Here is a 17,322-nt window from a genome sequence, read left to right on the forward strand (position 1 = left end):
GGTGTGTTCTAGGGCGTGTTTTTTCAAGACCGTACCTAACTCCTTGCCCTCCCTAGTATGCTCAAAGTGCGGTCCCTCACATATCGTACATAAGGACCAATCTCCTCTAACGGGTATTAGGTTAGGGCACAGGTGACAATTAAAGTCACCTGCTATTAGCAGCAACGGTGCCACAGCCCCCTTCTTCTGCCCTACTCCTGAGCTAAGCATCGCGTCCAGCTCCTCAACTCTAGACCTATTCACATATGGTAGTGGGGCATTATAAAAGTTTACCAGTATTAAATTGAGGCCATTGTTGTTCAACCTAAGAGCAAACATATGGTCCGAGGTCCAATTTAAATCACTTCATGCACCCTCCAACTGAAGGTCCACAAATGTTATTAAACCTCCCATTACCCTCCCTGAAGGTGACTTCCTTGCGGGCACCGAAAAACACTTATACCCCGCAAGATGGAAGGTACTACAGTCTACCACCCACTTTTCCTGCAGACAGATTATTTGGAACCCTGTAGTAAATTGTCTCCATTCCTGGTTCTTACATTTTGCTAAAAGACCCGCTATATTCCAGGATACTAATTTCAACCTCCCGTAATTTTGTTCCAGAGGTGAATGAGAGGGGTGAGAGGCAGAACAAAAAACTTGAGACGTCCTAATGGGGCTTGGCCCGACTTCTATGGCTTCTATAGCCAAGCCAGTCCCTTCTGAGCAGGCCTTATGGAGAAGTATTTCAGGTGCCACCTCATGACCCACTAAATCACCTACTACTACCCTGGGTCTTTCCTGCACTCTGCTCAGAGAACCCTTCGGGATCTCCCCACCCCCCAGTCAGTCCACCTCATTGAGGTTTCTTCCACTAGGCAATGGGGTGTACCTATTGTATAAAGGGAATACCCTCCCCTCGCCTTCCCTGTGTGGTCCTACCAAGGGTCCCTCTAGTTCTTCACCGGTTGATGCATTAGTACCTGTCTATAGAAAAACCCCAGTGGCAATATTCCAATTAAGGAGCGTTCCTCCCAGGGCTGACCCCTAAAGGAATAAAGGGCCTCCTGTACCAATCTATGAAATCTAAAATGTACTACTTTAAAGTCCCCCTTGAATGTTTTCTTTGCCTTCCCTAACCAAGCCACTCTTCTGGCCGTTAAGATGTGTCTGTGATCTTCCATCCTAAACCCTACATTCTTACTTAGCCAATGAGCGGTTTTGTTAATTAGCATCTGCGGGGTTTCGACCGTATTTCCATTTGCAGCAGGCACACCAACTAAAACTGCTGTATACGGACTAGAGGCAAGCGGGAGGTCCAAACGTACCAAACCTAGAGACCCCGCACACCTACTGAGGAGCCCGCCCAGCTCAACCGCACTCCTTAATGGGTCAGTCCTTTTATCCTTCGGGTTGGGGGAAACAGGGGGTGGGCCCGATTATCTGCCACTACCTCACGTGTTTCTAGCCTTTGGCCTTGTTTTTCATTATTGCTAGGTGCTTGCTTGGCCCACTGTCTACCTTGTACGCCCGCCCTCTCTTGTGCCTTGGTTTGTGACCCCACATTATCCCTACTTCCATACTGTGTGTTGTCTGTACCATCTGCGATTTGATCCCCCACTGCGGGTTTGACATTGTCCTTATACAAACCCGCAAGTTAGACCAATTTGTCCATCACAGGTTTAAGTGCCAGGCCCAGTGCCCACTGTACCTTGGCCCAGACATCACTCTCGCTCTCCATTCCAATATCATCTAACTCCAAATTGATGCAGGGATCCCCTGAAAGAATGGGCTCGGGGCTACCCTCAGTACTCCTGCCAGCATTCTTAGACATTGACTTACAAGGCTTGCAAGTGAGAACCATCTTCCACCTATACTTGGACTCTTTGGGCTGTTTGGCCTTATTACCAACCCCCCTCCCCTTGTATGTGGAGATGCAACATTCCCTATTGGCTTCTCACTACCTTTCATGCTCGACAACTTTTTAGACCGTGTAATAACCGTCCCAGAACTCAAAATCACACTGGGGACCACTGGAGGCTGATCATGCTCACTACCCCTCTTATCTATCTTTGTCTGACCAGTAATGAGCCCCCGTCTACCCTCATTGCATATGTTTATGTCGTTTTGTCCATCTTGGTCCCACAAGACCCCACTCCCTTGATCGGGCGTTGCAGGGACCCTACCCGGGTCACAGTGCATCTCCTGCGTGAATGTTGCCGGGCACTGCATCAGTTCCTTGGAGCTCCCATCTGCCCCTTCCACTACCTCAGACTGACTTGACGTGGTAAGGGGCCCGAGCGAGGAGCACCTCTGTGAGTGAGCCAGCTCCAGGGATAACCTTTTTTCAGTCAACTGGATTTGATGCAAGACCAGTGACTCAGCTCTTAAAATAAATGCATTGAACGTCGCTGTGATTTCACCTCCTCCCACGCGTGCTGGGGTCTTGTGTTTATTCATACTTTCTACTTCTCCACAGATTCTGGCTACAAAAACCAGAGTACACAGTTGCCAACCCCTAATGCTCCCCTCTGTTTTTACTCACGACCAGCTGGTAGTTTTATAGCACTGCGAGGTGTCCGATGTCAGGGGGGTGGCCCTGCCCTGCCTCTTCCGGCCCCTGATGGGCACAGGATGGCCCGGGCAGCGCCCGGGCACGCCCGCACGCGTCCCGCGCTGTGGGAGGCGCGCAGCTGTTTTAAGCACCTCCGGGCGCTTTACGATGACGTGGGCGGTATGCGCCACTTGTGGGTGCTGGTAGTTGTGGTCCTCGGGGGCCCTGGAGCAGCCGTCTCGCGCTGCGAGAAAGCCCCGAGAAAGTCCACCCATAGATTTTGTAGCAAAAAGGTCGGCTCCCCCATGAGAACAGGTACTGCAAATCTTCGTCTTGGCTCTCTCCCGGCCACCTTAACGTCCGCTCCTGGAAGCAACACCTTGCTTGAGCCCAAAACTTCAAACCGGGCTTTTCCTGTAGTACCAAGAGGTATGGCCCAGCCTCTTCCGGGCTACGACGGGCGCAGAGTTTTAAATCAAATCCGCCCACAGTGAAACGCATATCTCAGACGTCTTTCATAGCTATAACCAGTGCTTTAAATGGAAAAAATAAGTGCAGGTACTCCCCAAATTGAGATGTGGGCTAGGGCGGGGTTGGGGGGGGGCAGGATTATGGCGATGGATCAATAGGGGCGGGGCTACGGACTGTGCTAAGGCACCGGGCTAGAGGCACTCATTTAATTTGATTGAGATTTAATTGGTGTGCAGATATGCACACCGCAGACAACACTCACTCATACAAGAACATACACAGGGACATAGAAGCACTTGTGCATGCAGATAGGGTATTTAGTTCATGTTCACCCACAATAAACTGTGCTAAAAGCAACAATTACATGGAATGAGCGGATGAACCTGGAGGGTTGGCCATTAATTAAAATCATTGATAAAACCTCATGACCGAATGCAACTCTTCATTTAAGATTTAGTTTAATTGGCGCTTTTCTAAGGCACTAAGAAAAAAGTTCACTAACATTTATTTTCTGTCATAAATATTTTACTTTTACTTGAATGTAAACCCCTTCTTAAAATGTTTCCAGTGTAATAGCACCGTGGGCCTCACAGCATTGGGGAAGTGCAATAGAAATCAAACATACGAAACACAATATCACTAACTTTCTTGTTCAATTACATTTGAAAGGAAAAGTATGTATATTATTTCTCCTTTTGATAAGCTAAGCTCTGACAAGGTAGTGCTGCAGTGTGTTTATTAGTAGGGAGAGGGGCGAGATGCAAATTGGGCCTTTCTTCTGTCCCCACCAAGTCTTTTACGCCTTGCAAATGGGTTGAAGAGAGGTCGACTTCAGGGGGTACAAGAAGAAACTTAAAAATAAAAACAGAGCTTTCTCCACTTGAAGGTGTTTGGATGGCCAACAGAGCACAATAGCCCAGCGTGCAGGTCTGCTGAAAGAATCCTGTGTGTGTCCAGGAGGCTGCAGCAGCCCGGGCTAGAGAGCAGGACAGGGTAGGGGGGATGGTAAAGGGAGATTAGTACTCCAGTGCTTCACAAAAACGGACAGACTCCTCAGCTGAGTGTCACGCTTCTTTTTTGTAATACCAAATTGCACTGAGTTGGCTTGCTGCCCCATGAGTACGGGTACTCTCTTTGGACAAGAAGAAGTTCTGGTACTCAAGCGCAGAAAATGTAGTAGTGCTGGTTCTCAGTACCGGTGAGTACCGGCCCATTTAAAGCACTGGCTACAACAGACAGTTTTGTGCGTTAAATTATAGCAGCAACTTTCAAGGCGAGGTAATGTTATTAAGATGATTCTGGCAGCGACATTGCTACAGTACTGGGCCTTGTTAGTTCTTAATGAGGCTAATGGGTAGTTAAATAACACCAAATGAATGTCACAAATCCGTTTCACAATATGTAGCACAGTGGTAGATGTATGATTTCATGGGGAGCACCAGCAGGGAACTCCAGGCCACAGTGGAAATTATGTTTTTTTAAAGTACAGGGTTTACCTCTTCCAAATCCTTGCTTTGGGTATGTTAGTGACAGTGCAAACACAAGGATATGATTGACGGAGCGCTGAAACTTTTCTGACACTCACCCCCAGTCACAGATCTGGGTTGAATCTATCATCATTCATTAGCTCACTCTGCCACCTCAGTTCAGACACAGCTAGATGCAAATCAGTCTTGACCCTGTGCCTCATGGGAGCAGTCCAGCCCGAACTGCCAAGCAAGGTCTTCCCTGAACCGGAAACAAGCATCCTGTGACCAGTTTCTGGGTAACACCCTTCATCAGCCAGGCTACCTTGAATCCAGTGGCAAAGTGAGCAAGGAACCCACCTCTGGGTATACCCTACCAACTTAGCGCAAACAAAGCAAACACAAGTAGATGATGGACGAAGCGCCAAAACTTTTCAGACACTCACCCCCAGTCACAGATATGGGTTGAATCTATCATCGTTGTTTTGCTCACTTTGCCACTTCAGTGCAGACCCAGTCATATGCAAATCAGTCTTGACCCTGTGCCTCATGGGAACTTAATGACCAGCTAGGAGCATAAATCCAAGATTGTTACAGCGGTTCATCGAAGATTGTAGAGGTTGTAGAAATTTATATTGACTGAAATATGTGTGTAGAAATCTGTCATCCGACCCAAAGCACCCTCTGACAGCAGCCCTTTAGGGGTCATCCCTGCACCATCCCCACTGGTACTCCCCCATCCCTGTGAAGCTCTTGTCTATGTATATTCTGTGTAATATCGCTTTTTGAACAAGCTCACCTGTGATGATGCAAACTGCGCCTGGAGTCTCCACAAGGGCACCTTGTGGGGACCACAGGGAAGGGGCTTGGGGTGCCCGGGCCTTTTCTCCTAATGTGCTAGTCTGAAAGCCAGGGCCGTTTCTAGGTGTTTTGCCGCCCTAGGCGAGAATTGAAAAATGCTGCCCCCTCCCTTTTACTACCATCACTCTCGCCCCCGCCATCCAGGCTAGAAGAATTAATGCATCAGATATAAAAGAAGTTTTAGTCAAACATATGTTGCACCAAGCTATCCAGGGGACTGACAACACTGTCACCAAAACATTAAGCCACTCTACGGTTGTTTGTGCTATGGATTGTGGTCACATCTCCAGACCAGCCACCAGCCCTGCCTCTGTGTACTTATCTGTTCTATGGCCTGTGGTCAGAACACCAGGACAGCCACTGTATGCTCATTTGTGCTGTGGTCACAACAGTAGACTGGATAAAAGCAAGAAAACCCCTCATACCAAGAGGACCAGTTGTATATACAAACAGGTACAAATTCCCCAGGGCTCAAATTAAAACTGCAAACATTCAAAATACTTACACCCATTCAAAACAATCACTGCTAAATACCACAGCAATTTGAAAAATACCACAGAATACGCAATGATTTTCAATATCATTAATTAAAAATTATAATTTAGAATCAAACATATATATAAATGCCTAGGGCAGTGCAGACTTCTACTTTCCCTGCCTGGGGGAAGGGAAGAGCCCAGCAGGTGACGGGTACCATTTCTTCTTCATTTTGTAATTTGGTGAAGCAAATGATAGCCTAAGACTTTTGAATAACATGCTTTTGCCGTTCACATATAAGTAAACAGAATTCGCTGTGTTCCACAGAAGACCAGAGGGTGTCTCTTGAAGAAGGATGAATATTTTTGGCACTTCATCCACTGAAGGCCCTGCTTCCTGTTTCAGCTAAGAAGAATTAGAATGAGTTCTGATGGAAATAGGTTAAATTAACATTAAAAGCTATATTCAGAGGCAGCAAGTCACAGAGATCATACGAATTAAGACTTTTTATCCGGGGGGATCATTCTTTAAAAATGTTTTCTGATCTACCAAAATAGTATTTGTGAAATATCAAAATAATGTCTTTTTTATTGTTTATTCCTATTTCAAGAACGCACCACAATGGGGCATGGATCATGATGAACGGGCTCAAATTGAGGTCTATCCATAGTCCTAATTATCCTACATAATCCTCCTAAATCTTTTAACTTTTACCACGGGAGGGCTGGCTGTGGTGAAATGCTGTGGCAATGGCGCTCCGCGCTCTTGACACCAGGCCCAGACAGTTCCACGCACTGCTGGACTGCGCTTAGCTCAAGGAAAGAGGGGGCCTCAGACTTTAAGGCAGTGAAAGGCACAGACTCTTCTCGGCCTTCCTTGACTCCCTCTCCTGTATCCTGACCTCCACCCAGCCTCACTGTTGGACAGGCCACATGAAAGGCCGCTCTCCCCCGGCCCGACCAGGCCTGAGCCCGGTCACGCAGGTACTACACACCACCCTTGCACGTCCTCCGTCCCCTCAGGGACCCCTGCCCTCGAGCATGTCAACCTCGTGGGTCCGATCCACTGCCAGCCTACGCGCCCATCCTGGGGCGCCATCTTGGACACTCCCCCACGTGGCCGCCTGGCCCCCGGCCGACCTCAACCCTGGGCCTGGCCAGGCCTCAGACTTCCCGGCACCACCATCCACCCAGGAGGTGAGCGGGCTACTTGGCAAGTCAATGGGAGAAGGAGGTGTCGATGGCTCTCCACCACCAAGTGCCGCTCGCCCTTCGCCTCCCCGGGCGTTGGCTCCACCCCCCTGCTGGGTGTCTGGACTCCCTCATCCCGGACCTCCCGACCTCCAAGTGCGAGGGTCCGGACATCAAAGCACACCAGCCCTATAACTGGGGCAGCTCCAGAGCAGGAAGGCAGTTGTATCTTGGAGTCGAGAGACGTAAAGAGGAACTTGCTCTTTACTGGCGCTGCCGTAGCTCTGTCTTGTGCATCACCGTCCTGCCTGTTGGCGCTGCCACAGCCTTCGCAACCTTCATCTCCTTCATCGTCGTCGGGACCTGCTGGCGTGGCCGCGGACCGTTGTAACCGTCATCTTCACCGGGACCTGCAGGCTCCGCCGCGGACCGTCGTTTTTCCTTCGTCCATCTCGGGACCTGCTGGCTCCGCCGCGGCCCGATCACCTAGAACGCCGAGCTCGAGGATTGAGAGCTATTTTCCACTCATTGGTAACAAGACTGTCCCGCTACCCCTTTTCCTACACCAGAGACCAGAACCGAGGGGACCCCTGAGTCCAGACCTCCTTGTATCATATCATCGTAACCTAAGAATTGCATATAAAATCTCGTTAAACTTCAACCTTGTGTGGTGTCCGTCTGTGGGGGGGAAGTTACTTATCTGTACAGTCGTTGGAGACGGCTCTCCCCGGAGACCTCTCCCCGTAGTCTCGGCCGACCCTCCCGGTCCGTCTAACATTGGTGGCCAGCGGCGCGATCCGAATCACCGCATAACGTACAGAGAGGAACTCACCCCACGACGAAATCACAATGACAACTAAAGAAAGCGGATCAACCGAGAAGTTCCAAATGGAGAAATTGGAGGAGTACAGCCATCGTGAACTAAAACAATTCTGCATCGAACTGGGTATCGCTACCACCGGACTAAGCACCAAAGACGATTTTAAGCATGCCCTAGAATCTTGGGCAGAGACCGGGGCTGCCGGAACCCCCGATCAAAGCACCGCAGAAAAAACCACCACGGCCCCTGAAGGGCAAAGAACGGGTCTCTCGCAAGACGAGATCCAGGAAAGAGAAAGAACCCGACTACACGAGCTAGAAATGGCCCGGCTCAAAATGGACGTTGAACTTAAGTTGGCCGAACAAAAAATCAACTTAGAGCACCTGCGTCTCCGAGAAGAAAGAGAGGAGAAACAGAGACAAAGGGAGCTCGAGGAAAAGAAACTGGCGTACGAACACGAACGGAACCTAGCCGAGATCAACCTGCGCAAGCAAAATAAAGAAGTAGGGGTGCCCGAGCGACCCCACACCTCAGGGGCCACAGAGAAAAAGGTACACATCCCCAAGGATGTTGTCCGAGAGTATTTCCGAGAGGACGACATCCAGCAATGGTTTAAGGCCTATGAAATCGCTATGACTGCACACCGGATCGATAGAAGCGATTGGGGAGCCGGTCTATGGGGGAGATTCCTCAATGAGGGCCGCGATACCCTGCTACAGCTCCCGGACCACCAGATGACCTCCTATGACCATATGAAAGCGGCACTCCTCACCCGCTATGGCCTCGCACCCGAGATGTACCGTCAGAGGTTCCGAGACTGCACCCGCATCCCGGGTACAACTTGGGTGGACTATGTAACCTACTTTAGCCGAGCCTTCGAGGGCTGGATCAGAGGAAGCAACGTCACGACCTACGAACAACTGTTCAATCTGATGGTATGGGAGCATCTGTCGAACAATTGCTTCATTGAACTCCGCCAGCACCTCCTCGACAGCAAGTTAACGGATCCCCGGCAGCTCGCAGCCGAAGCTGACCGGTGGGAGATCACCAGAGTGGGCCGGAATGGGTCCTACGAACAGAACCGGAACAACAATGGTCAGCACCGACCCAGAGGAGGAGGAGGGGGCCAAGGACGAGGAAGAGACAACGCTCCGGTCGCCCCCGCTACCAGCACCACCCCCCCGGCCAACCGGGGCAGCACCCCGGCGCGACCGGGGTACAGAGCCAATGTCACGTGTCACCGATGCCAACGGGTCGGCCACTATGCAAACGACCCAAATTGCCCGCAGTACCAGAGCCCAAGACCCCGCCAAGTGGCCGCTGCGGCCCTTGGGGAAGAACAGATCTCCGAGGAGCAGGAAGAATACGAACAAGAGCATCAAGAGTGGGAGCCAGCCGCCATGGCTCTAGCATGCTTAGGGGGGAAAGACATGGTCCCGCGGGTCCCCCTACCCGCTAACACCCAGAAGTACAGCCAATGGGTGAGCATCAATGGACGCCGGGCCGAAGCCCTTCGTGACACCGGGGCCAGTGTAACAGCCGTCCGCTGTCACCTGGTGACCCCAGAACAGTATTTACCGAACATTCTCTGCCCTGTACGATCAGCCGATAACTCGGAAAGTCTGTGTCGGATGGCCTGCGTCCCTTTCGAATGGGGAGGGGTCTCCGGCATGTTGAAAGTAACGGTCCGAGACGATGCCCCCGTAGACTGCCTCCTGGGAAATGACCTTGAAAGCTCTCCGTGGGCAGCCGTGGAGCGAAGAGAACACCTGGGGATGTTAGGCGTCCCGGACTGGGCGTGCGTCACCACCCGGTCCATGGCCGCCCGTGCCAACCACCGCCCAGAAGAACCCGAATGGCCGGCACCACCGCCCCCGGTCGCCCCAGCCGAAACCACCGACCGTGACATTCCCCCCGAACCAGCTCAACCTTCCGACCTCGCTAACCTCGACCAGTGGCCTCAAGAGGGGGGGCCCACGCAAGAACAATTTCGCCAAGAACAGAAGACCTGTCCCTCCCTCGAGGGACTCCGCCAGCAAGCGCTCGCCCAAAGCGCAGGAGATACCTCCGGTACTCATTGGGTCTACTGGGACAATGATCTGCTGTATAGCGAGCAAAGAATCGCCGAGCTGGGGGCCAACCGAGTATTAGTGGTGCCCCTCCGTTTTAGAGACTTTCTGCTCAACCTGGCCCACGATGTCCCCCTGGCAGGACACCTGGGACAAGATAAAACCTACAGTCGCCTAGTGACCCACTTCTTCTGGCCTAAAATGAGGAACGATGTGCACCAGCATTGCCGATCTTGCCCCACGTGCCAAGCCAGTGGAAAGAGCGGCCGCAAACTAAAGGCTCCCCTGCAACCTTTTCCTGTGGTCACTACCCCGTTTGAGAGGGTCGGAATAGACATTGTGGGGCCCCTGGACCCGCGCACAAAACAAGGCCATCGATTCATCTTGGTGCTAGTGGACCACGCCACCCGCTACCCTGAGGCTGTCCCTCTGCGGACTGTGACAGCCCCGGTAGTCGGCCGGGCTCTGATGGGGATCTTCTCCCGTGTGGGCTTCCCCCGAGAAGTCGTCAGCGACAGAGGCACGAACTTTATTTCTAAATACATGAAATCCCTCTGGCAACAGTGCGGGGTCACCTACCGATTCACGACCCCCTATCACCCTCAAGGGAACGGACTCGTTGAGCGGTTCAACCGCACGCTAAAGGGGATGATCGGGGGGTTGGAAGAGCCCCTCCGTCGCCAGTGGGATGTGCTGCTGCCGTGCCTCCTCTTCGCTTATCGAGAGGTCCCCCAGAAATCCCTGGGCTTCAGCCCATTTGAACTGCTATATGGACACCCAGTGCGGGGGCCGCTCAGCCTAGTCAAAGAAGGCTGGGAGATGCCTCCGTTAAAGAACCCTCCAGATGTCTTCCGGTATCTCTTAACCCTCCGCAACCAGACCCGGCGGTTCCGGGAACTGGCAAAAACCAACCTAGAGGCCAGTCAAGAGGACATGAAAAAGTGGTATGACCGGAATGCCTCATCCATTGAATTTGAACCTGGCCAACAGGTATGGGTGATGTCCCCCACCGAACCATGCGCCCTACAAGACAAATGGACGGGGCCCTTCAAAGTAATCGAGCGCAAGGGCCCTGCCACCTATCTCATCGACATGGAATCCTCCCGGAACCCACTCCGGGTCCTCCACGCTAACAGACTAAAGCCCCACTTTGTGCGTACAGAACTCAGCCTCCTGATGGCCACAGACACTGGGGCTGAAGAAGACTCCGAGCCCCTCCCTGACCTCCTACGGACTCGGGAGCAAGACGGCTCCGTGGATGGGGTCCGACTCTCGGAGGCCCTCACTAGAGAGCAACGCCAGGAATGTCAAGCCCTCCTATCACAGTTCGCCAGCCTGTTCTCCCTCACCCCAGGTGTCACTTCCTGGTGTGTGCACGATGTGGACACGGGGGACAGCCCCCCTATCCGCCACCGGGCCTACCGCGTGCCAGGTCGGGTACGGGCCTGCATCCAAGAAGAAGTAGCCAAGATGCTCACACTCGGGGTCATCGAGGCCTCAGACAGCCCCTGGGCCAGCCCTGTAGTACTGGTCCCCAAAGCAGCTGCCCCCGGCACCACACCAGAACTCCGGTTCTGCGTCGACTACCGGGGCTTGAATGCGATCACCCGAACAGACGCACATCCCATCCCCCGGGCAGATGAACTGATCGACCGCATGGGAGCTGCCCGCTACCTCAGTATCTTCGACCTGACGGCGGGCTACTGGCAGATCGGCCTCACACCCCGGGCGCAAGAACGTTCTGCCTTTTCCACACCCGATGGCCATTACCATTTCACCGTCATGCCCTTCGGCAGGAAGAACGCCCCAGCGACATTCCAACGGCTCGTCAATCAGGTCCTGGCGGGGCTCGAAGGATTCAGCGCCGCCTACCTAGACGACATCGCTGTGTACAGCCACCATTGGTCCGAGCACCTCCACCACCTCCGAGCAGTGCTGCAAGCCCTACAGCGGGCTGGCCTCACGATCAAGGCCAGCAAATGTCAAATTGGGCAAGGGTCTGTAACCTACCTCGGGCACCAAGTGGGAAGCGGCCTGGTGGCCCCTCTGCAGCTAAAAATCGCCGCCATCCAGTCCTGGCAGTCCCCCATCACCCAGACCGAGGTACGAGCCTTCCTGGGCCTCACAGGCTACTACCGAAGGTTCGTGAAAGACTATGGGACTATAGTGGGGCCCCTCACAGAACTCACGTCGAAAAACCAGCCCAAGAAAGTCAACTGGACCCCAGAGTGTCAAGCTGCCTTTGAACAATTGAAAGCCGCCATGTGTTCCGCCCCTGTGCTCCAGGCCCCCGACTACAGCCGGGAGTTCGTCGTTCAGACGGATGCCTCCGACCATGGCATTGGGGCAGTCCTGTCTCAAGTGAACACCGACGGCCTTGATCAACCGGTGGCCTTCATTAGCCGGCGACTCCTACCACGGGAACAGCGCTGGAGCACCATAGAGAGGGAGGCCTTCGCTGTGGTATGGGCCCTCAAGAAGCTCCGGCCCTACCTTTTTGGCACACACTTTCGGGTACAGACCGACCACCGACCCCTGCAATGGCTGATGCAGATGCGGGGGGAAAACCCGAAGTTACTACGCTGGTCCATCTCCCTACAAGGTATGGACTTCACAGTCGAACACCGGCCTGGGCCATATCACGCCAACGCGGATGGCCTGTCCCGGTTCTTCCGCCTCGACGAGGAGAGTCCCCAAGAGGATGGGTAACTCTCCCCGCCTTCAGCTGGGGGGGACGCATGTTGGACAGGCCACATGAAAGGCCGCTCTCCCCCGGCCCGACCAGGCCTGAGCCCGGTCACGCAGGTACTACACACCACCCTTGCACGTCCTCCGTCCCCTCAGGGACCCCTGCCCTCGAGCATGTCAACCTCGTGGGTCCGATCCACTGCCAGCCTACGCGCCCATCCTGGGGCGCCATCTTGGACACTCCCCCACGTGGCCGCCTGGCCCCCGGCCGACCTCAACCCTGGGCCTGGCCAGGCCTCAGACTTCCCGGCACCACCATCCACCCAGGAGGTGAGCGGGCTACTTGGCAAGTCAATGGGAGAAGGAGGTGTCGATGGCTCTCCACCACCAAGTGCCGCTCGCCCATCGCCTCCCCGGGCGTTGGCTCCACCCCCCTGCTGGGTGTCTGGACTCCCTCATCCCGGACCTCCCGACCTCCAAGTGCGAGGGTCCGGACATCAAAGCACACCAGCCCTATAACTGGGGCAGCTCCAGAGCAGGAAGGCAGTTGTATCTTGGAGTCGAGAGACGTAAAGAGGAACTCATCCTAGGCGGACTACTGGCGCTGCCGTAGCTCTGTCTTGTGCATCACCGTCCTGCCTGTTGGCGCTGCCACAGCCTTCGCAACCTTCATCTCCTTCATCGTCGTCGGGACCTGCTGGCGTGGCCGCGGACCGTTGTAACCGTCATCTTCACCGGGACCTGCAGGCTCCGCCGCGGACCGTCGTTTTTCCTTCGTCCATCTCGGGACCTGCTGGCTCCGCCGCGGCCCGATCACCTAGAACGCCGAGCTCGAGGATTGAGAGCTATTTTCCACTCATTGGTAACAAGACTGTCCCGCTACCCCTTTTCCTACACCAGAGACCAGAACCGAGGGGACCCCTGAGTCCAGACCTCCTTGTATCATATCATCGTAACCTAAGAATTGCATATAAAATCTCGTTAAACTTCAACCTTGTGTGGTGTCCGTCTGTGGGGGGGAAGTTACTTATCTGTACAGTCGTTGGAGACGGCTCTCCCCGGAGACCTCTCCCCGTAGTCTCGGCCGACCCTCCCGGTCCGTCTAACACTCACCCATATGCACATAGGTGCGGGATTCTATCACCTCACCGACTGGAGGCCTGCCGCATGGACATGGAGCCGCGGCTATAGAAACATATACTGAACAGCCTACCACTCTACACTTAGTAGGTCCGAGCCCCCAGTCTCAGCGAGAGGCCTGAGAAATGTTCAGTGCAGGTTTAAAAGGTTTTACCTACTGTGACTGCAGCTGAGCTTAAGGAAGGCTTTTGGTGTTGAAAGGGGGCCATGGATTGCCCACCAACCAAGTATAAGCGGAGACACTGTATGTGTGTGTGTGTGTGTGAGGGGTAGAGACGGAGAGAGAGAGAGCGAGAGAGAGAGCGCTCCAAACAGGGTGGCATGAGAGCCAGCAAGATACAGAGATGGAGAGAGAATGTGTCAGAGAGACTGTAAGGGGGGATTCACAGAGAGTTAGAGTTTCACTTGAGCAGCCACCGGTCTTTGAGGGGTCTGAACACAAATTCCCTCCTGACTTAGAGTGCTTCGCAGAGTGTTAGTGGACCCATAGACATCCAAGCGGAGACTGCACCATTTACAGGATTCTCTGAAGCCAGGTGCCAAGCACAGTCTGGCGATCACTACCACTACAATCCCACCTCAACTTCTGCCACCACGTGTTATTGAAATAAAAAATAAATAGTAATAAATACCGTGATATCTGTCGCCTATCCTCTCTTTAACCTCATTCATACCGTAAAAGACAGACACTGAGAAACATCATTGCATCAAATCAGTACCTTGGTGCAAAAAAGGGCATGCTGAATTTATTTCCCAAAAATATGGATCCTTCATTATAGACAGTAATGCAGAGATAATAATACAGTACTGTTGAAGTAACACAGGAGTGAGTCCTTGGATGATGATTGGCAGGTGATGGAGTACCCCAAGAACCCACCCTCCACCATTGCTGCCTGATCATAAAGGTGCATCTTTCAATGCCCGCCATCTTATGATCTTTGGATTAGGGCCTGCTGCTGCAGCAAACAAACGAAACCCACGCCAACATCCATTTCCCTCACAGGTGTGCGCCCGTCTCTGGGGAAGTGAGGACCGAGACGAGTTCACAGAGACTCAGACACATAGGCTTCTTTTACAATACAAGTAACTCAACTGTAAGTACATAACAAATATTTTGCACGTTTGCAGCAGGCCTACAGGATGATGTTCATAATAGCTTCGCTGAGACTGCGAGGTAACTTACTCACCTGTGCTTGAGTGAAACAAGGTCACATCCACGCGCTCCGCTCTAGCGGAACAGACCCCAGAATCGGATGTGCAGTTTGCAGGCTCCGAGGCTCGTGCACTGCTGGCCTTGGTCAGATGCTCCGCCCCGGCACTTCTACTGTGACACTCTCTCTGGGGCCTCAAGCGGGAGCCGAGGACTCGGAGTAGACTACCACCGGCCGGGACAGTTCTGTGTTGCTGTGGGGCACTGTCAGCAGTCAACAGGTCAGCAGTCAATTCGCCATTATCGAAACAGCTCCACCCACAGAGTCCGGCCGTCCCCTGCGCACTGAGAGCGAGAGGGGGGTGCGTGTCACGCTGTCACCGTCAGTGGCTGCTGAAGCACCGCTCTGGGATTGGCCGAAAATTATGATGCCAGGGCCGGTAATGGTAGCGCTATCCCGCGCTACAAGATTGATGGCCCTGGGGAGGGACCCGCACATACACTGGTAGTGTTTACCGCCGGCCCGCTCCGCTCCACACACACCACTATCAACCAGTAAGCTAGGGTGCGCTCAGCGCTCCGCAGCAATGTACAAGAATTAAACAGGTGCGCTTTCACTCCACTTACAGGTACTGCTGCCCACATGTTTTTTGCCGCCCTCCACAATTTGCCGCCCTAGGCGGCCGCCTAGTCTTGCCTAATGGCAGAAACGGCATCTGTTTGCTTGTGATTTTTCCTTGCCTTTCTTGCGCACTCTTCTAACTGTAAGACTCACTCTTCCCTGGACATGGCCAGCCTCATTCTAAAGCCATGGTGTTAAATCACTTTGCCCCATGTTTCTCTCTGCTTTTCTTTCGCACATGCATTCTGACTTCCTTTCTCCCCTGCTGTCTGCCTTCCCTTTTCCTATGCATTCAGTCTTCCTATCTCCCTTCCCCATTTTGAGCACAGATAAGTAGTCATTCTAGGAAGCATATTTCAAAAGTTTGTCACTGACATACCATATATTACCACTACACAACTTCACACCACACTACACAATTCCACGCCAGACAATTCCACAACAAACAACTCCAAACAAACACTTCACTTCCACCAACCATATCAACTCTCCCCTACACATGCACTGCCCCTCTCATCTCTCCCTCACACTCCTACTACCCCTCTCATCCCTACCTCACGCTCCCTAACTCCTCTCTTTGCTGCCTGCTCACACACACAAAGCACAGTTTATTTCCCCGTACCTTTTCCAGGTTTCCATCCATCAACCCCACGCTTTCCTCCTCTTCTTAGGGTGTCTTGTGCATTCACAAGCACTCCCTCCTTATGCCTCTGTGGCTGCTCTCCCCTTCTTTCTCTTTTTCTCACAATCTTTCTGCTCATCTGTCTTAAGTTCATTCACCACTTCTTGCACAACCTACTTATCTCCCTCTAGATTCCTTTCTATGTATTCTGTGCAGCTCTCAACCCTATCTATTCACCATGCCACATAATTCCACTACACAAATACACTCCACACCACACAATTTCACAACCAACAAAACCCACATAAATCCACTCCAAACCCCATACATCCACTCCAAACCAAAACACATGGGTGAAAGACATTGTCATTTACAACGCCAATACCTCTAACTCTCCAAATGCGAGACCAATTGCATTACAAATACTTGTTTTTGTCTGCGACTCTTTTCATCCAGCCTGATACACTTGGGGAGTGGCGGGCTGCAGCTACTTTCTACCCTAACTTACCTGGCTGCTAGGGCTGATGTTTCTAAGCTGTATCTAAAGAGATTTTTTCAAGCATAAGTAAGTACGCCATGCACTAGCAGTTTTTTGTAGGTGGAGTCTAGCGGCAGCGCACATGCACTTCACGCTCTGCGAGGCATGCTGTAATAGAGTAAGCAGTGGAAGCCCCAACCACTCTCCAGCCATATTTTTAATTGGCTGGTGTAATTTTCCATCGTAAAAGCTGAATTCCAATTGATTATGAGGTTTGTTAGTCCCTCCTGGGTACCGCCTTGTCTTCATTTGTTACCTTCCATAACAACTGGACCTTTTACTTGGCTCGTTACGCAGTCTGCGTTATTTAGTGGGTGAACGCTATTTTCTTTAATGGTCTTTCCTTTTTCCAGCAAGGTCCGCTTTTACTTTATGGGCCGCGCTGCTTTATTTAATTAATTTGCAGCGCGGTCCGCATCAGTTTAGTGTAGCACAGGCAAACAAGCATTTGCAATGCAAAAGGGCTCGCATTTGGGTGAGTTTGAGCTATTGGCATTGTAAACGATAATGCCTTTTATTTATGTATTTGTTTTTGAAACATAAATAAAACGTACTGTCATTTACACAATGCCAGTAGCTTAAACTTGCGTAAATGCGAGACCTATTGCATTGCAAATGCTTGTTTTCTGAGCGACACAGCGCTTCTGATGAGATCATTAGGACCACTAGTCCCAG

The sequence above is a fragment of the Lissotriton vulgaris genome, chromosome 1_1 (genome assembly GCF_964263255.1).
Source record: "Lissotriton vulgaris chromosome 1_1, aLisVul1.2, whole genome shotgun sequence".
In the NCBI taxonomy this organism is placed as follows: domain Eukaryota; kingdom Metazoa; phylum Chordata; class Amphibia; order Caudata; family Salamandridae; genus Lissotriton; species Lissotriton vulgaris.